We start from the raw sequence: 19,852 nt of genomic DNA on the forward strand, positions 1-19,852 counted from the left end.
AGTTTCCTAAAGAAAAACTTATTTCATCTGACAGACCAGTTTTTCTTTTTTCTTTTTAAATCTTATCTTAGATTGGCATGACCTACAAGAAAATACCCATTTATGAGTTCAAAATACTGACATGTCTACATTTCTCCCCACTCTCCATGAAAATTCTAACATTTATTTGACAATTAAATGGCCCAATTTAGAATTTTTCTTGCCAGTTGCAAATTGTTTCCTTGCACAGCTCTGTGAATTAATCAAACAAAAGTAGAAACGTGCTAGCCATTGTGGAAGAATTTAGTTTAATTTTTCTTTTCGGCAGGAATACATGTTCAAGTACATTAGAAGTAGACAAAACATGTAGCTGAAATTTTTTGGAAAAGCTATTAAACTTTCCACTATAATGAACTAGTGATGCTTCTAATATCTCAAATAGGATTTCATCGATTTGGAACCCATTCTTATATTATTTAATAGCTCGTCTTCATGGTAGATAATGAGTTGTAATTATCATTCTTTTGAATGGACTCTGACAGGACTAGTTGCAGAGCGGTGACTTCAGAATCTGCATGCTATCTTCTATTTTTCTTTACTCCCCATTGTATTTTACACCCTTTTTTGATCATTTGTATTATAAGCTCCATTTTAGAATAGGTAATGATATAAAATAGAGAAGAGAAAAGAAATTTAAATAAAATGAGGATTTTCCTTTGTCTCATATATATTTTCATCTAAACCTAGGTCATGTTGTTGCTGCAACTATTGATGCAACTCTCTTTCCTCTTTCAATAAAGTCTTTTTTTTCTTTTCTTTCATAAAAGAAGGTCAAAGTGATTTTTTAAAGCAATGTGAAATCTGTTCCCACTGCATTTACAGCTTGGCTTAATGGAAATAATGCAGAATTCATAAGCCATCTCCATGAAGATATCACGGAACACAGAACATAGGATTTGGACTAATGCTAAACATGACCTAGCTCCTGGCTCTGCCAAGTACAGTTGAGTGACCTTGGGCAAGTCCTGTAATCTCTCCGAGCTTTGGTTTCTGCTGAAAGATAGAGTTAGTAATATTGATTAAATAAGAGAGTGTAAATAAAGCACTTTGCACAGTCTCTGGCACACAGTAATAATTTAATAATTAGAAACTATTATTATCATTTGGGCAGTGAAATAATGGAGTACTTAATCCTTTTACTAAGGCAAGTTGGTAGTAACCAAACTCTCTACCAATTTGTAGCTGCTTAAAAGGTGAAACGATCTGATAGCTTAGTGGTTCCCATTGGCCAAAAAAATCTCCCTAACTACTTATAGTAAAGATGGTTATCATCACTAATAATTTAAGTCAAGGAAGTCATGACTTCTCTGTGCTTCCCACTTAAGTGGATCTGAGGCCTTTCAACTGTGTTTAGAATTTACTCCCACTCTCTGAGCAGTAAAGCCACCTTAGATTTTTACTATGGTCCTTTCAACTCTTTACCTCTTTAATCTCCTTTTATCCTCACAACAACTCTGTGAGGAAGGGCAAAATTCAAAAGATCCTTAGTGGTGTGGCTCCTGGGCTGGGATAATCTTTTAAGATGACACCAGGAAACTGAAATTTCTTGTGTATTTATAAAGGTGAGTGCAGGTGTTGGAGAGCTACCTATGCTTGGGCTTTGAAGGATGAGACTATGGATTGGGGGCAGTGGAGACAATGTGGAAAGCAGGCATGGTGTCAAGGATCACTCAGCTTGACTCTTGGTGGTTGGAGGGAGACTGCAGAATGGTGGATGTGGCCATGCCTATATTATTCCACTTTGGGAAATATTTGCGGCAGGTATGAGATGTAAGAATGTGTTCTTCATAAGGACATTGGATAGGCTTCTCAGGCTATGTTGTAGGTAACTATTTAGATGGTGTGGGCAAAGAGTTAACAAAAACTCTTTCCCTTTTGCATGAGAATCTGACCTTTGGTTAACTTCTTAGCTTGGTTTCCCTGGAAACAGATAAAGATGGTATGTGTCAACTATGTTACTAGGCAACATTGCATATGGTGAAAATGACCCCTTGTTGGTAGACTGCATCTGGACTGGGGGAAACTACAAATGAACTGTAAATACCTGATGGGAATGCCATGCTTTGGACTTCCCTGAGTGCAGCAATTCTCGTAACTAGAATGTCCCTTGAGAGGACCCTGCAAGCTGTTTCTTTGGAGTTGTTACAAGAGTTATTGACTGCTCTGGGATATAAGGCTTTTAAGCAAAGGCAGTTCCTTCACCTGCCCAAAATGGATTCCATCATCTTGCGCCTGAGCTGGTAGGGCTCTAATTACAGAAGAATGCCTGATGCCGCTCTATTGACAAGCTATAGTTCCTATCCTATATCTTTCTGAGTAGACTGATGTCAAGTGTGGTGTATAGTAGTCTTGTGAGTCTAAATGTCTAGTTGGACCTAAGATACTGCCTGCTGAGTGTTGCAAGTTGGTTTAGTGTCATGGTGATTTCCTTTGGGTAACATGTAAGGCATGACTTTCTGGGAAGGGATCTGGAAAGAATGAGGTCTTTTGTAGTGCCTTTATCCACATAAACTTAAATTCCTTCATCCAGCCAGCCATCTAACCAGCCAATATTTATCCAGAATCTACGATGTGCCAAGCATTGTGCTAGATACAAAAAATATTAAAGGTCCTCTCAATTAGCCCTCATATCTTTTGGGGAAAAAAGAGGCATATATTATATTATTAGTAATAATAGAGGCCAATATTTATTAAATACCAGATATTGTTTTAAGTACTTTACATGCCTCATCTCATTTAATACCTAATAAGAATTCTTTGAAGCAGGTATTATTCTACATATTTTATAGACAGTGAAATTGAGGCACAGAGAGGTTGACTCAAAGTTATAGCTCTGGTGTGGCATTTGAACTCAGGCGGCCTGACTCCAGATCACAGTCCTTAACCAGTACATTATTTAATGTGATGCACACCTTAATAGTGGCTCTTACCAAGGATTTCAACAATTTCCTATGAAGGCTCTCCTGGCTCTCCATCTCCTACAATGCCTGAAAGACCACCAAGTAAAATGTATTTGAGTTAATGAGCAACTACTCAGGAGGCATCAGGATAACCAGAGAGATAGGTGGAGAGCAGAGAAAGGGCCAAGTTTACTGGATCTAACTGTGAATTAGGCCCGTGTCTCTCCTTGTCCTGAGAAAGCTTAGCTATGCTCTGATGTCACCTGACCAGATTCCTTTTCCAGTTCTGAAGGCCTGGCTCACAACTGGGCAAAAGTGAGCATTGTGACATTTTATCTCTGCAAAAATTCCCTTTAGGAACCAGATTATGAGATAAAATAAAACAGTATATGTAAAGTGATGACCACTGTGCCTGTCATATTATAAGCACTCTATAAACCACAGCTGTTAGTATTCTTTCTTCCATGTTGCCTGCAAAATGCTGAAAGTTACGATAAAGCCAGACATCTCAGGGGCTTTCGCACCTCGTATCCTCTTCAATCACATATATTCCTTGGGTGTCTGTCAGGAACATTTGTTAAGTGTTCATTGGGTGGGCTGGAGAGTATCACAAAAACTACAAGAGTCAAGTCCATCAGGATGCTTATGACACAATTAGGAACACAGATCGTTACAAAACGGCACCCACCACAAAGAAATAGTCAGCTTTCCAATTCTCCAAGAAGGAGCCTGGTTAGACTATGGAGGAAATGTGCCATTATTAACACTTGCTAAGTTATTTTCATATGGAAATAAATAAAGGAATCAGAAATCAATCTCCTCTTTGCCACACAATACCTCAGATTTTACTACTCCTCTCTGCTTCTGCCCAGTCTTTACTAAACGTGGCCTTGACCAGCAGCCAACCTGTCTCAGTTCCAAACAGTTGTCTTGAGGAGAAACCATAGTGTTGGACTGTCATTCCTTTCTGTCCACCAGAGACTGTCTTGTCTTATGTCACATCGATACCTAGTGTCAAAGCCACTTGGATCTTTTCTGGGTCTGGGGTCTCAGACCAATTTCCCACTTCGCAAGTTTCCTTCAACCCCTAAAAGAACAGAGAAATTCTCTCCACATTCTTTTTTGGAGGTGCTCAGGTCTCTCTGAAGACTCAGTGCCTGTCCTAGATTTTGAAACACTGTGTCGCTGCACTTCTTTACCTAGGATGAGGTCTGGAGCCAAAAATAATCCAAGACAAAAGATCTCAGAAAAAAGCCCCACCTCAGGTAACGGGGCTTGCTTGGCCTGAAGTCTGGGATGAGACTTAAGGGCTGGTCTGTCAGAATAGTTGACACCTAATGGAGAACAAACCAGAACCCTACTCAGTACTCCACTCAGTTCACTCACCAAACATTTACTGAGCATGGACTGTGCTACGTTTTGGTAAGAGAAAGTTGATGAAGACAGGTGCCTTCTTCTGAGAAATACAAAGTCATTTATTGTCATGCAACGTAGAACACGTTCATCAGTTCATAAGGAAACAACAACAACAACAACAACAACATTGATTCTCAAACTCTCACAGGAGAAATGTTCACCACTTCCTCCAGCCTGGAGTTCTGAAATGTCTGACTCAATGAAGAGAAACACCATCAACTGCCATCAGAGCCTTCCCAAATGAGAATTCTGTTAGCAGAGTGATCTTGATTATCTCAGAAATCCCAGACAGAAATGGAAGCAATATAAATAAACATAAAAGAAAATAGAGGTGCTGTAACACAACTATAAATTGCTCTTCTCCCCGACTTTCTTCCAATCATCCAGGGCAAAAGAGGGAAGTTGGTCTTTGTGGCAGAGAATAGACCAACAGCTGTTCTATATCCTGCCAAGAGGAGAGAGACTTATTATAAATAATAGCCAACAATACGTCCTTTGGGACTGGAGACTCAGCCAGTTTGGGGGGAGTGAGGAGGGAAGAGGGAGAGTTAATGGGATAAGGGGTAACCAACACAGCAGAGGATGAATTAGGAGAAAACCCTATCAAATTTTCCTGTGTACTTATGTTTCTATTACCTCATTAGGGTGATTACATAATGCTACTCCATTTATAAACTAAAAGGGAAATAAGGGGCAACATTCTCATTAGCAGTGGCTGATGTGAGACATTAACATACCAGTAAGTCATGTGGGCTAACAATTAATGTGTTTGGAAACATCTTTTCTTTCTCTCTTCATCTGTTTGGTATTTTGTCTGCTCCTTCCCTCCTTTGAGCCATACATGTGTATCTGTGACTCACAAATGGAGAAGGCACTGACAACTTGGGTGCCCTCATTTTGAGGGCTCTTCATGTAAGAAATTTATAGAGTGTGTTTTACTGCTTTATTTTCTATTGGGAGAAGACAAATGAACAATCTTATAGCAATGTATGGGTCTCTCACTGTATCTTCTCTGCAGACTCCCCATAGGGCTTCCTAGCCAGAGGCAGATTGGAGTTCTGAAATTTCTCACTTCTTAGGATGTTTTTCTACTAGTGGAGAAAGAGCACTTTCACAGACTCTTCTTTGTCAGTGTTCTAATTCTAAGTTGTAACTCTAGACGGAGATATTTCGGGGGAGGGGCTTCTGTTTATGGATATACTATTAATTTGCATCCTGATTCTTTTTTTAATAGCTCACTAGGACAGTAAAACTCATCAAGTAATATTTAACAAAAGAAGAAACTGAGTTCTCAAAATGTGAAAGAACCTGCTCGTAGAGAGGAAGAGCCACGCTGGGATCCAGCATCAATAGGAGTTATGTAGAATGTGACTGTAATATACAATTTCTAAGGGAGGTTGTGTAATTTAAGAAGTGTCTGCTTCATCCCTGGGCTCTTCTAATGAGGGAGCAGTGTGGGGAGTGTGGGGGTGTTAGGTAGACATCAATCCTTTTAAAGGGTCCCTTGGAGAAAGAATTAGCTGTTTAGCCCATATTTATGTCTTACATGTGGTTTTAATTTGATATACTTAGCCTTTATTCCTACATAACCCTATTTCATCTCTGTTTCTGTCTTTCCATTTCCTCTTATATTATCTCTGGTTTTAATTTTTGGGGCTCCCAAATGCATTATTGCAAAGTTATCCTTTCTCTGAAGATGAGCACTTATTTTGCATTTGTTCTCATGACTGCAAACTAGATGAATTTGGGGGATCTAGCACTGCATATGAATAGGAAGGGATATCTTTATTCAGATTAGAAAAAATTAAATGTAAACATTTAGATCGTAGCCTAAGTTAGGGACACGGCACTCTACCTGGGGCCTGGGAAGTACTATTCACTTAAATTAGCAATCAGTGCGTTCATTAAGGTATACTGTGCCATCTGTTTTGTGTTCACATTATTTTTGGTTACAATTTCTTAACTATCCAGCAGATGGCATCTGCTTCAAAACTCGCATAAATTCCATTTACATTTCAAGACAAACAGGATACTGACACATTGAAACCTCCCTCAAATGACTTTTACATTTAATATCTAGAAAAGGCTGCTAGAAACATACTTAAGAGTAGACAATTCCCTTTTTTGGGGATAAGAGTCATTCTTTTCTCTCGCCAAGCCCATGGAAGCATCATGGATACATAGGAAAACCTCCGTCATTCGAAAGGAAACACAATCAGAATTAAACCCAGAAGCTCTCTTTTAAGAATCTATTACTTTAGTTACTTTCAGCCCTAAACAAGAGCTTAGTATTAAGGTCAGATTCAGAAAAACAAAGCTAATCTCAAACCTCCTCTAAGGGAGAGAGAAGCAAAACAGGGAGCCAGCTCCTACAAGAAGTAGGAGGTGAATGAATACATAAAGCTTTATGGATGGTTACCATACAGAGCCTTTTTCCTCTTTACTTTGTATTAAGAGGTGGGTGTGATTGAATGACTTCTAACATTTAATGACACCTTTGCTCCAGTGCTTTGTAAAGCTCACACATGAATACACTGATCCATTTCCAGATGATCCTGGGGGCCCCATCCTTTTGTGTGAAGCACAAAGAAAAAGGAGAGAGAGGGAGAGAGAGAGACAAAGAAACAGCCCATGTAACCAAGCTCTGAACATGATTTAAACAACCAACTTAGTAAACATCAATCTTAGGATGTGTTATGTGAAATGGAGTCATACTCCAAAAGAAATGTTGGCTACATTTAAAAGATCACTTTGTCTAAAGAAAATGCCAAGTTGAATTTCCAAGCAGTAAGTCATCTTTTTACAAGAAACTGACAAGACAAAAGCAACAATGTGAGAAGGTGAAAGATGCTCATATGAAAAAAAGTAATAGTGCTATAACCCTGTTGTTGTTGCTTTTCAAGGGTCTGGTTCTCTTGTTTGATGTTATTTGCTGGGATCAATGTGGCTATGAAAAGAGCAATGCTTAGAAATCAAGAGACTTGTGTGACTTGCTGTGTTACTTTGTGTGAATAACGTCACCTCCCGGGACCTCAGTTTCCATCTATGTAATACAAGAGGATTGGACCAAATGACTTTTGGGTGCGCTTTCAGCTTATGTTTGTTCTGACGGAGCATCCCTGCAGCCACAGAGCAGCCTTTTAGCACTCAAGTGTGAGTGTGAGTCATAAGAAGGACAGTGGGAGCTTGGATAGTGGTAGGGTCTGGAGCTAGTTTGCCAAAACTGAGCCATTGGAAAAGTATGCAGTAAAGAAGCATTTCAGAATCCTTTAGTTGCATTTTCCCTGTTTTAGTTTCATGGTTACTTTCTGAGGAAAAAGAAAAAATAGAAGCCCAGGTTTAGAGACAAAGTCTTAGAAATGAATCTGTTTTGTTCTTACTTTTAGCTCAAAAGTAAAGTGCATTTTGACCATTCAATTCTTGAAGTATAGCATCACGCATGTCCATGAATCTCTATAACTTTGGAATTTAAAATGCCTGACATCTCCACAGTTAATATATACAATGGATTCCTCAGAAATGCAGAGTTAGAACATTTGAAGCTGCTAAATACTGATTTACATGAAAGCTAAAAGTGTACAGTACCAGTCAAATGTATCTTTGACATCTTGGCTTCCAGAGAAACATACTTCCTTTGTTCATTCACAAGTCTACTCTATTTCCACCTCAGATTTAATTATCTTCCCAGTTCTCATTTGCGTATGTGTAGGCTACCGTTCACAATACACCAAGCCCTACATGTGGGAGGCACAAATCTTTTCATTCCAAAAAAAAAAAAGAAAAAGTGGACAAGCCATTTTGGCTGCATAGTATATGCTTTAGACAAAGCCAAAAGGATGCTAACTGTATTCCAAGAATACCAATGTCCTGCAAGTGAAATTTGCTATTTGGTGTATTGATCTACATCACTTAGTTGAGGCTTTCAATTATGTCAGATGCATAAAATAGCTGATTTTTTTTTCTATAAAATCATAGGCTTTTGGAATTGGGAGGGGCTTTATAAAATTATCTAGTCCAACCTCTTCATTTTACAGATGAGGGAAATGAAGCTCAGAGATGTGAAAGCTTTGCCCCAAATCGATAGTTGCAGAAGTGAGACTAGAACTTGATTTGGCTTTTTGTAATTCATAGAATCAGTTACACATCCATGAGCATCATGCTCCCCAGCATCTATCCATTTCTCTATCCCGAAACAAACAACCTCTGAGCGCCAGGTCCTGATCTAGACCTGGTAAACGAAAATAAAATGCTTCTGTTCCTCAAGAAGCTCACAGTATAGTTGAGCTTTCTCCTCCATAATCTTTTTGGGGAAAAAAAGCCAGCTTTATAGTTGTTCTTAACAAGTATAAAAAAAAGATTAACATTATTACAACAAATGTTCCACTTTCCTTATTCTCTAAATACGGCGACACTTCATTTATTTGGCTTTGGCAGAGGATGAGGTGTTCCACATAAGTAAACTCCGCAGACCACTGAAATCAAAACTTTTGAACAGAAATCTTCCTTAAAGTGTATTTCATATTTCCCTTCCTTTGGAAAAGAATGATATTGAACATGACTTAGCCATGTTTTTTTTTTTTTTTTTACATGACTCAGAGTGGTTTCTCAGGAACATCCATTATCATACTGGACAGTAATACTGTTCTGTGTCTAATTTTCCAGGTCTCTGTTTTAATATCAGGCAGTTAACACTTTTCGAAGCAAGTTATCCTTTCTTCTAGTAGTCCTTTCATAATCTCTTTTAATTTGCACGGCGGGGAATCATTTCAGGAAATTCACTAAAAATTCTATCTTAAATCTGTGTCAGAGTCAGTAAAGTTTCAAGTAAGGGTCAGAGGTGTAGTATCACATGCCTTTAATGGGTGGATCTTGGGACCAAAATTACATACTGTTTTTCTTTTTTCTGATTAATTCCAAGCTTAAGATGATGTAGGGAGGGCTGGGGATGCCATGCCTCTGGGCATGCTGGCCAACACTGCAGTCATCCTCAGACGAGAACCTTTCATCTTATCCCCAGAGCAGAAAGCATTGAGGGGCCATAAGTCCAAGCAGTTTTCAACACGGGCGAGATTGCCTCTTTGAGGTACTTGATTTAAGCAGTACTCAATTCTTTCTAGTAGAACTCTGCCCACCTGGCTGCCAGACTATTTCCTGCCCCACTGAGTTATCATCCAAAAGTTCCAGATTCCACTTATAGTGTGACCTACTGCCAAGTCCCATGTCAAGCCCTTTACAGAACAGGAATTCGTGTATTTCCTACAACACTGTGAAGTAGACACGACTATCGCATTTCACAGGAGGAACTTGGGGCACAGAGAGTCTAGGCAATTTACCTAGAGTAGGTCAGTAAGTGGGAGATTGGGACTCTCGACTTGACTCTCTTTGTCACAGACATTCATGTGCCCAAGATGGTGACTCTGCAAAACTATGACTAAAATAGATGATGAAATTTCTTAAATCACTTTAAATTTATACCTGATAATAGCACTGGGTCATAAGATGAAAGCTGCGTGGTAATAAAAAGCAACATTAGGAAAACAATCAATCTGGATTTTAGCTCAGTGCTTGTCTCTTTGCAGGCCCTGATCCAGATTTTCTAATCCTCTACTTCCATGTTCTCTGCATACGCTTTATGGTGAATTATAAGATCAAGAAAAGCAAAAAGAAGTCCACATTATGTAAAAACATAGAAATAGATAAGACTACCTCCTTTCATATATTTCAAAAACATTTATTGTGAGCTTACCATGGGATAGACGTTCTCTTAGTAACTAAAGACTTGAAGATGGATAGATAGCTCTAGGGCTTCTGACAATTCCATGAGAGAGACAGGATTATCAATGTGATAAGGGCTCAAAGAGAAATATGCTAAAAGGTGTTATGGGGACCTAACATTGAACCCTGCTGAAGGAGATGATCAATGAGCTGGGACTAGTGGGTTGAATAAAGCCAGGAGGGAAGGCGGAGGGGACTTCAGGCAGAGGGAACAGCATGAACAAAGGCATGGAGGAAGGAAAGAGCTTCATGTGGTGTCTTCACCATGGCTGAAGCAATGAGCTGAAGTGGTCAAGTGAGGCAGGAACTTTATAGGCTGAAGTTTAAAATAGTTCTGTAAAATGATTCCGTCATGATAATGGCCATTTTTATAGAGGCAATGATTAGATAAATGTGTGACTAAATTTTCTGGCACAATTATAAGTAGACAAAACATGAAGTTGAAATTTTTGGAGAAAGCTAGTACACTTTAGACTACGATGAGCCAGTGATATTCCATTATCCCAAAGAGAATTCAATAGATCTGGAACCTGCTCTTGTGCTATTTAGCATATCTCCCTTCAATTATAAATTTTTGTCCCTGTGTCTCTGTAAGTCGATCTGGACTTTTCAGACCATATATCCTAATTTAATTTAGAAAATATCACTATTTACATTATTACACAGCACAAAATCACCCAGATAACCATTTTACATTTCAATGGGAAACATTAGTGCATGCACAGAGGCCCCAATCTAAATGAAAAGACCTAATGAGAAAAAAATGGGGATTTAAGTGAAAATTACACGGCATCGCACTTCTTTCATGAGTATAAATTTGCTGCAATTCGTTAAAGCTGAGGCCCTCTTTTTAAAGGCTGAAGTGCCATATTCAATGTTATTACTCCCTGGGAGAAAATTAGGGTTCTGTGGAAATAAAATCACCTCTTTTACAATCGCTGCTAAGCTTTAGTTTACTGATGGTAGTCTTGTGTCTGGGATCCAAACAAGTTATTCCTTTCAAAACTGTGATAAAGCAGTAGCTCAGAGAATGGACAATCCATATCTGTTTGTTGAATATCATAATCCGTTTTTCATGAGGATAGTCTAAAGTAGCATTTTTCAGTGTCATGGAAGGGGAAACTGAGACCCCAAGAAGTAAAGTGATTTGTGGGTCTCACAAGAAGTTTGACCTGGAGTCAGCCATCTTGATTCCCAGGTTATTCTGGATCTGAAATATATACAGATGCGTAGATGAAAGGAACTGAAATGAAGAGGCAACTGTGCCCTGTGTATCTGTCGATTTTGGAACAATAATTATTTGCTCCATAATTTCTCATTAAGGAACTTCTCTGCTAGGTTGTTGAATTCCCAAGGAAGTGTTCACATAAAGGATTCACTTAGAAATGCTCTGAGTTTGTTTTAAGCGGATCGATAGCTGTTCTTTAGATTACAAGAAGTTGTCTGCTTGGATTGTTCTTTCCCTCTGGATTTTCTGGATGAAGAGATGGTGTGATTTCAACAGTTGGGTGAAGGACAGAAGTTCACAGATAGGATGCGCATGTGAAGGGTGACTGACAGCTGGTTTTAATGAGCTGGACTCAGCAAAGCCATTTAACACACGTCCCTCTTTCTGAACAATGTCATCAGAAGAGGAAAATGTAAAAGTGGAAAGCAAGTTTGAAAAGATAAATGTAGTTTCCTGCTAAGTGCATCAGTTGTTCAAATGCAGCAAAAAAACTGAAACCAGATTTGTTTTCTTGGAATACAGGTGTCTACCACCAGTTTTGACATCTGGATGTCATGGCATGAATAAAGAATAGAGAATCCACAAATCCTAAAGACAAGCCACTTTCTTTACAGATGAAAGGTATAAAAACTTGTAATTCAGAATTTCAAAAGAAATATTTTCAGGTAATTTACATTTCAAACAAAACTTCCCTTCTTTCCTTCCTTTCTCTGTTTTTCCTGCTCTTCCTTTTTCCCCATTTCCTAATTTTTCTCTGTGTTAGGAAGAAATATCAAATTAACATTGCTCAATAAAAATATACCCCATATATATAAGTGTAAGAAAATGAAGAAAAATCCACTTCCCTCTCCTTTTTCTAGTAATTCTCAATGAGCAAAAGCCTTTGCTTTTCACTTTATCTGGGGTTCCTGTTGCTTAGGAGCAGCACAGCTTCATAATTACACACAAAGGACACTTTCTGATTGACTAACCGATCGCCCATAGTAACAATAACTCTAACTGAAAACAACAAATCTAAAGTGTAACCTGACCAGTTATTTAACCCCTGGGAACAGAGGGCTCTTTAAAGCAGGGTGAGACACGCTTACTGAAAACCTGCCATGTTCCAAGTAAGGTGAATCAGATGTTTAATGTGAAAGCTCTATTCAGCACAGGACTTCACTGAATCTAAGTCTCATAACAAAAAGGAAACCATCACGTTGTGAGAGAAAAGTTTTGGCAATGTTTAAAGGAAAAAGTTTACTTAAAAGGAAAATGACTATTTTAGTAATCGTATTAAAAAAATTCTCCTGATTTGACATTCTTTTCATATAGTTAATCAATTAAGATAAAGTAAATAAAAAGTTCGGGAGGGGTTGGAGCAGGGTACTTTTCTGCCTTGGTGTGTGTTACATAGAATGACTCAAAGGAAACAGAAAGTTGCTGCAACTGTGATGTGGCATTTATAATAAATGGCTCAACCTCATAAGGCCCAGACACTCGGCGATTTAACTGGTAATGCCAGTGGGATGATGTAGTATTTCCTGTACTGTTTTAACTTCTCAATAATCATGTAGACACTGCAGTGAAGCACAGGTAAAAAGTTCACAGCTGGAGGGGGTGTATAGCAAGCGCTCTGCAAAGCTCTAAGCTGACATAGACATCCAGCTGGAAACAACCTCGGAAGAACAGAGGAGGGTCTAACACGTGGTAATAATTTGAAATTTGCAGAACATGGGTTAAAGGGGCTGCATAAGGGTGGCAGAGTTTTCTCTCAAAGGGGCTCTGAAATATGAATGGTGGGACGAAGGGAAATGTAGAACCAGTTGACACAAGCTGGGGACACCTTAAGAGGATGGCCACTGATCTTATTTCTTGGAGTATCCAAGAAGGCGAGTGCCCTCGCCACCATCCGCTCTCCTAACGCAAAGGGTGTCCATTTTAAGATCTGTCTCAAACGCCATAGCAGCTAGATGGGGTTGCTCCCTGTTTTAAAAATCTCACCTAGAGAGGCCGCCGCGTGGCCGAGTGGTTGAGTTCGCGCACTCTGCCTCGGCAGCCCAGGGTTTTGCTGGTTCAGAACCTGGGTGCGGTCATGGCACTGCTCATCAGGCCACGTTGAGGCGGCGTCCCACATGCCACAACTAGAAGGACCCACAACTAAAATATATACAACTATGTACTGGGGGGCTTTGGGGAGAAAAAGCAGAAAAAAAAAAAGATTGGCAACAGTTGCTAGCTCAGGCGCCAATCTTAAAAAAAAAAACAAAAAAAACCTCACCTAGAACTTTGTACCTAAGAGCATTTTTCTTCCTGGACCTTCTTTAACTGTGACTCCTTTCCTCCCCTTGAACCTCTTTCACCATGAGATTATAACTGTCTCCATACCAAGGACGAAATCTTGCTCATCTTTATTATGCTAAAGCCGAATATGATTATGTTGCCCGCCCCCCACCCCCCCCCACCGCCATCCCAATAAAAGCTTTCAAAGGCTTCCATTGATGTTAGGATAAAACCAAAACAAACTCTTTAATGTGGCTTATACAAGGTCCTTCACAATTTGGTCTCAGTCTGCTCCCACCTGTCTGTCAATCTCTCTGGGACTTTACTGATCTTTGCTTCCCCACGCATTCCTGCTCTCTCACTTCTTGGCCTTGTGTGTACCATGTGTTCCCTTGCCTGGGACATGCTGTCCACCCATCTCCACCCCCCATCTGTCTGTTGCGACTTTTCCCTCAGGGCTCATAATCTTCTTCAGGGACCCCTTCCCTAACCCTCAGACAAAGTTTTGCATCCCCATACTTTGCTATGCTTCCCCTCTAATAACTCATTCTTCATTTTTATTACTTGTTTAGTATCTGTTTTCCCAGCTAGACTGCAAGTTCTGGGAAGTCAGGGGCTGTCTCTATCTTTTTAGTACTGTACCTTCAGTGCCTAGGGCATGAAGCTTGGATGTATACTTCTACTATATGGAACTCAATAAATTTTACTTTTTGAGTAAGTGAATGAATAGCCACTGTAATAATAACTACCATGGACTGAGTGCTAACTATGTGCCAGTGAGTATGCTACATACTTTATACACATTATACCTCTTAACCATCACAGTGGTCCCATTATTACCTATAATATGTATTATTGCTCCTATTTATAGATCAGAAAACCAAGTCTTAGAGAGGTTATTAATTACCCAGCTTACCTAGCTCAAAAATGACAAAGCTGGGATCTGTGCCCAAGGCTGCCTAACTGCAAAACCTGTGGCTTTTTATGGAGCTACACTGTTTCTCAAATAACTACCCAGTAAATGCTCATTAAAAACACACACACATAAACACTTGTAAATATATTAGGTTCTTCCAACTTGAGAATCTCTTTGTATTTGATTTGAATTCATGTGATTAGAATTGTTTCTAATTCCAGCAAAAGTCTCTAAATTCCAAACCCAAATCTAGTCCCAAATTTCTTTTTTTGCCTATTAATACAATGTCTGCTGGACTAGAGTTCAACCAAGGGCTTTGGTTCTGCTCAGATGCTGCCTGTGTGCTTAGAAGTGAGATGAGTTCATGTCTGTACAATATGCCAAGGGTGACCAGGACATCTTTTACCTAAGGGTTCCAAGCTTCATGATTGGTTAGCTGTGGGACACCATTGTATAGCAACTTCTAACTCTATTTTCCTAAAGATACATGATTCAATGTAGTGCCAGCTCAGTACCAAAGGACTCCACAAATTATGAAACACATAAAATTAGGTCACAGCACAGCAGCTCAGTATAAGAAAACTTCCAACCAGCAGGGTGATTCAGTAATGGACCATCTGTGTTCCTGGGGGATGGATGGAGAAAGCAGAAGCTGGGTAACCATTGGTCAAGTCTGTTCTAGAAAATGATGTGTACATTGGGTGGATGGTTAGACAAGTGAACTTCTAATGTCCTTTCGAACTCTATGAGAAGGAATGTTTGATGAAATGTTTATGTAAATTGTTCTGATGGTTTGTCTGAATATTGAAAAACAGTTGTAAAGTGTATATATAAGGACTCCAAGCTTTGGATTCAGATTTTCCTAAGTTTGAGTCCTTCCTCTGCCCTCACTAGCTATGTACCATGGGCAAATCTCTGGGCCCCTCTAAGCCTCATTTTCCTTTTCCATGAGAAACAAAATTTACTATTCTATTTGTAGAAGGCAATATATTCAGACTGTGGAATATACTTACTAACTGCACGATGTTGTGCAAGTTAACTAACCCCTGCACACCTCAGTGTGTCCTAAAATGTGAAGGAGAATAGTATCTTCCCCTAAAAAATTATCATGAGGATTAAATGAATTTACAATGTAAAGCGTTTGGAATAGTGCCTGGCACAGAATAAATCTTCAGTTTGGTTTTAATTATTATTGTTATTATAATCTTGGAAACAATCGATTTTTTCTTTTCATCCAGGAGTTTCATATTTTACAAACTCCCTCACTGTCATTTTGCTTGAATTCTAAGTGTTGAATAAAAATTAAGAGTTTAGAAATGATAAGAATTCAGGCCCTAAACCAGGAAGCCAACATCTCAACAAGGGACTGTATTCTTAAAAAGCTAAAAGGAATGTTTTTGTGTCAAAGTGGACAGGAAATAGCTTATTTCCAGAACCTAAAGTATCTGAACAAAACTGATCTTTTTTCTTTTTAATGTTGGAAAATGTTCTGAATACATGTTTGATAGATTTAAAAATGCTTATATACATTTGTTTTAAAAGGCCCAAGAAAAGTTACTAAGAAAATTGCCCTGGTTTTATCAAATATTTATTCTAAAGCCAAGATAAAGAAATAGAGAGAAGTTCTTCTAATGCACTCAAGTTAACAATTGATATTAGTTCTCACGGCACCGCAAGGCAAAGCATGTTTGTTTTTTTATAATCTCCTGTGTCATGCTTGGTATACAGCTCTCTGTCTCTCTCTCTTTTTGTCTCCCTCTTTCTGTCTCCCTGTTTCTCACTCTCTCTCACATACACATACAAACACACACACACACACACAACAAGATAGAGCAAAGAACCTTAGTTTAGCTGTTAATTTCCCAAAGTTCCTTGGGTTGGCAACATAGAGACTCTAGCAAGAAGAATCATGATTCATTCTATAAATCTCTCCAATATTCATAAAGGATGATCCAGGTCTTATCTGGTTCTGGGGAGTTGCCTTTTACTGTGAACTTGTATGTGCCAGTAACTGTGGTAAATACTTAACATGAATGGTATCACTTAATCCTTACAGGGATCTTGCGTGGTAGGTATTACTCTCATTTTACAGATAATGAAATACACAGTTTAGGTACTTTGATGACAGTCACACAGCTAGGGATTGGCAAAGGCCAGGATTTGAACCAAAGTCTGTCTGATTGCGAAGCTGCTGCTGCTACTCTCTCTGTCTGCCTTGTGTTGGGAGACACTGAGGGCACAGCTGGTGCTGTCGGGACACTGCGGCCTCCCAGCATTCTACCTACTTTTGTGCTTGGTTAGGTTGGCCTTTGACCCACCTAGCCTCCTAGGCCTGCTCCCCCTTCCCTCCCCAACCTCTTCGAAAGAAGATTGAAAACGCCCTTAGAGGAAAGTGGTGGCGACGAGGACTCACATAGTTATCCCTCCCAGGGAGCTGTGCAATTCAATTAGCAGCAAAACAGTGGGTTTTGTTTTGTTTTGTTTTCAGAAATCAACCTCACAGGGAGCAGGGGGGTATCTTACTCTGCTGATGTCCAAATCTGACTCTTCCTATCACTGCCTTGACCTTGCTGGTAGGACACCAGCACTGCAGGATCCTCTCATTAATGGTGACAACGAGTGTGAGTGTATAAACAGTGTCATCATGTGCTGAATGACTCACTGGGGCTGGCACACACTGCCATCCTGAGGGCACAGGCAGAGCCTCATTTTTGTCAAGGGAAGGACAGCAGCTCCTGAAGGAGGAACGGATCAAGGTCTTCATCCACAAAGGATTCCCTGCCCACTGCTTCACAGTCACTGAGTAACGTCAGCTACACTGTGGCTCATGGTGAAGACAAGGGAAGGAGAAGGGAAGCACGAGGAGAATATGATGTTGTGGAAGGACTGGACAAGACATATTACACTTAGCCCTGAGCCGCCTATCTTTAGACACTTACTACATTCTCTTTATTGATGATGGATCTGATGATGTTTCCTTGGATAAAAGTTGACATAAAGTGAGACGAGATTCCACGGAATCACTGGGACCAGATGTCTAGGAATGGATATTAGATAAAGAGTAAGATGAAAAGCCTTTACTTGTGCGTCAAACATTGACTGAGCATTTACTAAGCTCCAGACACTGTTTGAGGTACTGGGAAGACAACAGTGAACAAAACTAAAACCCTCTGCTTTCACAGTGCTTAAATTCTAGCAAGGGCAGATGGACATAAACAAAAACACAAGTAAATCAAACAGTGTGTCCAAAGGTGATAAGAACTATGGAGAAAAATAAAGCCAGTAGGAAGATAGAGGAGGGTAGAGGCAATTGAAAGAGCAGACTCTGAGACAGGCATGGACTTGGTGCCTTCTGGGAAGGCAAGTGTGGCTGGAGAATAGAGAAACAAAGAGAGTGGTGGGAACTGCCGCAGGAGGAGGTGTGTAGTGTGTGTGTGTGTGTGTGTGTGTGTGTGTGCGTGCATGCGTGAGCATGTGCAGTGTGCTCCTATCCGTGTGATCTTATAGTCAGATGTTGTAGAGTCCTTTGAGGACTTCAGCATTTATCCCTGGTGAGACGGGAAACCAGCGGAGGGCTCTGGGCAGGGGGGAGACATGACAAACACATGGGCAGACTTCCCCAGAGTTCCTTGCAGCATACCACAGACATCTAACTTGCCTCCCTAAACAGGCACACTAGCCTTGCCCTTCAGAACTCTTTCTTCTGCTGGTAAGCTTCCATTTGCATACATTTTTCTCTGGTGGTAGCATCTTCAGCATCAATGCTTGTCTGTCCAGTATAGCCTGACACTATTTTAAAAACAACTCTTCAAGACACGGACTGCCTTTCAAAATGCCTTCTTCCACATAACAGAGCATGCATTTAAAGAAATAACAAGGGGCCATTTCTATCGAAGCAAATGTGTTTCTTGCAGCCAACAGCAAGGCCCGATAACAGTAACGTTTCTATTTCAGAAAGCAAGTCTATTATGTCAGTTACAACCCTTTAAAACCCAAAGTTGTCACATGATCTCTTTACTCTATGCAGGATGAGTAAGGATTGAACAAATGAAACACTTCTCCTGGAAATTATATCCCATTTGGATTTTGTTTTTAAAATCTGTCATTGCTAAACAGGATTTAGAATCTCAAAATTGCCTCAAAGATTTCTTATGAAAATCCAAGAAAGAAGAGGAAATGATTATTTATTGGGATCTACTGAATTCTTTGAATATGATACTTTACATTATTATGAATGTTGGAACAGAGACATGAAAATGCACATCCACGACTATCTGTCTTGTTTTAGTTTTCATTTGAAACCCATATTACTTATACATTCCCAAAGAACAACTTCAAATGCCATATTTTGCAAGCTTGTGGTTTCAAGTTGCAGATTTAAGGTCTTGTTGACCTCCGTACAGAATTTTAACATTTTTTCCTGCTTTGTTGGTCTGAGGGTGATGATGGAATCAAACATGCTTATAAATAGAGCCAAATGAATTGAAAATTCTCTCCTAGGAAAGATATAGTTTTGTGAAGAAAATACCTGCCAAAGTCAATTTTTTTAAAAACCTCTTACTCATTGACATTTCTGGTTCAGCAAGTTTTCTTCTTGATGTACTTAAATGTCAACAAAAGTGCTACTTCTTAATTATCTAAGTATCCTGAGTCATAATAATAATGCATATATCCCTTCACTTAGGAAATGTTTTATTCTCAGTTACATTAGCTGTTTTACAAGAAATCTTTATGCAGCCATTGGAAAGAAGATAATTTCCCCCGATGACTTTCTCTAGTACAATAATTGACCTAGGTTGATTCTCTTCGGTATTACATAAGAAAGTCTGACTTTTCAAAGATGGCAGTAAAGCAAGTCTGCGAACATCCCCCTCCTGGTACTTCCCCTAGAACGGTAATTCTCTGATGCATAGTTGAATTTCCTGGGGAAGCTTTAAAAATATACACGTATACATAGAGAAAAAAAGATGACCAGGCCCAATCTGAAGAGATTCTGACTTAATTAGTCCAGGGTGGGCCTGGGCATTTTTAAAAATGTGCACTTCAGCTTGAGAACTATAGATCCAAAAGGCGAGATTCTTTCTCCTTCTGTCTCTCTCTCTCTGTTTCTTTCCTTCTTTCTCCTTTTTCTTTCTCTCCTATTTTTAACCTAAAGTGATTACCTATTTGAAATGTTTCTATTTTTAATTGAAACAAGCACAGAAAATACCAGATAAATAATCCTGTCACTTTAGAAGACATAAGTACACTAAAATGAGAGAAAAATCATATTGCTTAGATCAGTGGTTCTTGATTAATTCAGATTTCCAAATTCAT

General features: G+C 39.4%; 1 protein-coding gene and 1 long non-coding RNA gene across 6 annotated transcripts in view; one reads left to right on the forward strand and one right to left on the reverse strand.

Moving 5' to 3' along the window:
* The window catches only part of LOC111774446 (uncharacterized), a 127,961-nt gene that overhangs the window by 97,628 nt on the left and 10,481 nt on the right, over positions 1-19,852 (forward strand). For 2 of the 4 annotated variants that reach the window (XR_011440415.1, XR_011440417.1), the window contains one exon: positions 11,881-12,023. The exons of 1 other annotated variant lie outside the window; for it this stretch is intronic. This is a non-coding gene — a long non-coding RNA (uncharacterized lncRNA). The remainder of the gene's footprint in view (positions 1-11,880; positions 12,024-19,852) is intronic. One more of the 4 variants, XR_002809440.2, reaches the window with a different exon arrangement.
* Positions 1-19,852, reverse strand: part of MAML2 (mastermind like transcriptional coactivator 2) — a 334,486-nt gene that overhangs the window by 59,930 nt on the left and 254,704 nt on the right. The window lies entirely within an intron of this gene.

This window comes from Equus caballus, chromosome 7, assembly GCF_041296265.1.
Source record: "Equus caballus isolate H_3958 breed thoroughbred chromosome 7, TB-T2T, whole genome shotgun sequence".
Classification (NCBI taxonomy): domain Eukaryota; kingdom Metazoa; phylum Chordata; class Mammalia; order Perissodactyla; family Equidae; genus Equus; species Equus caballus.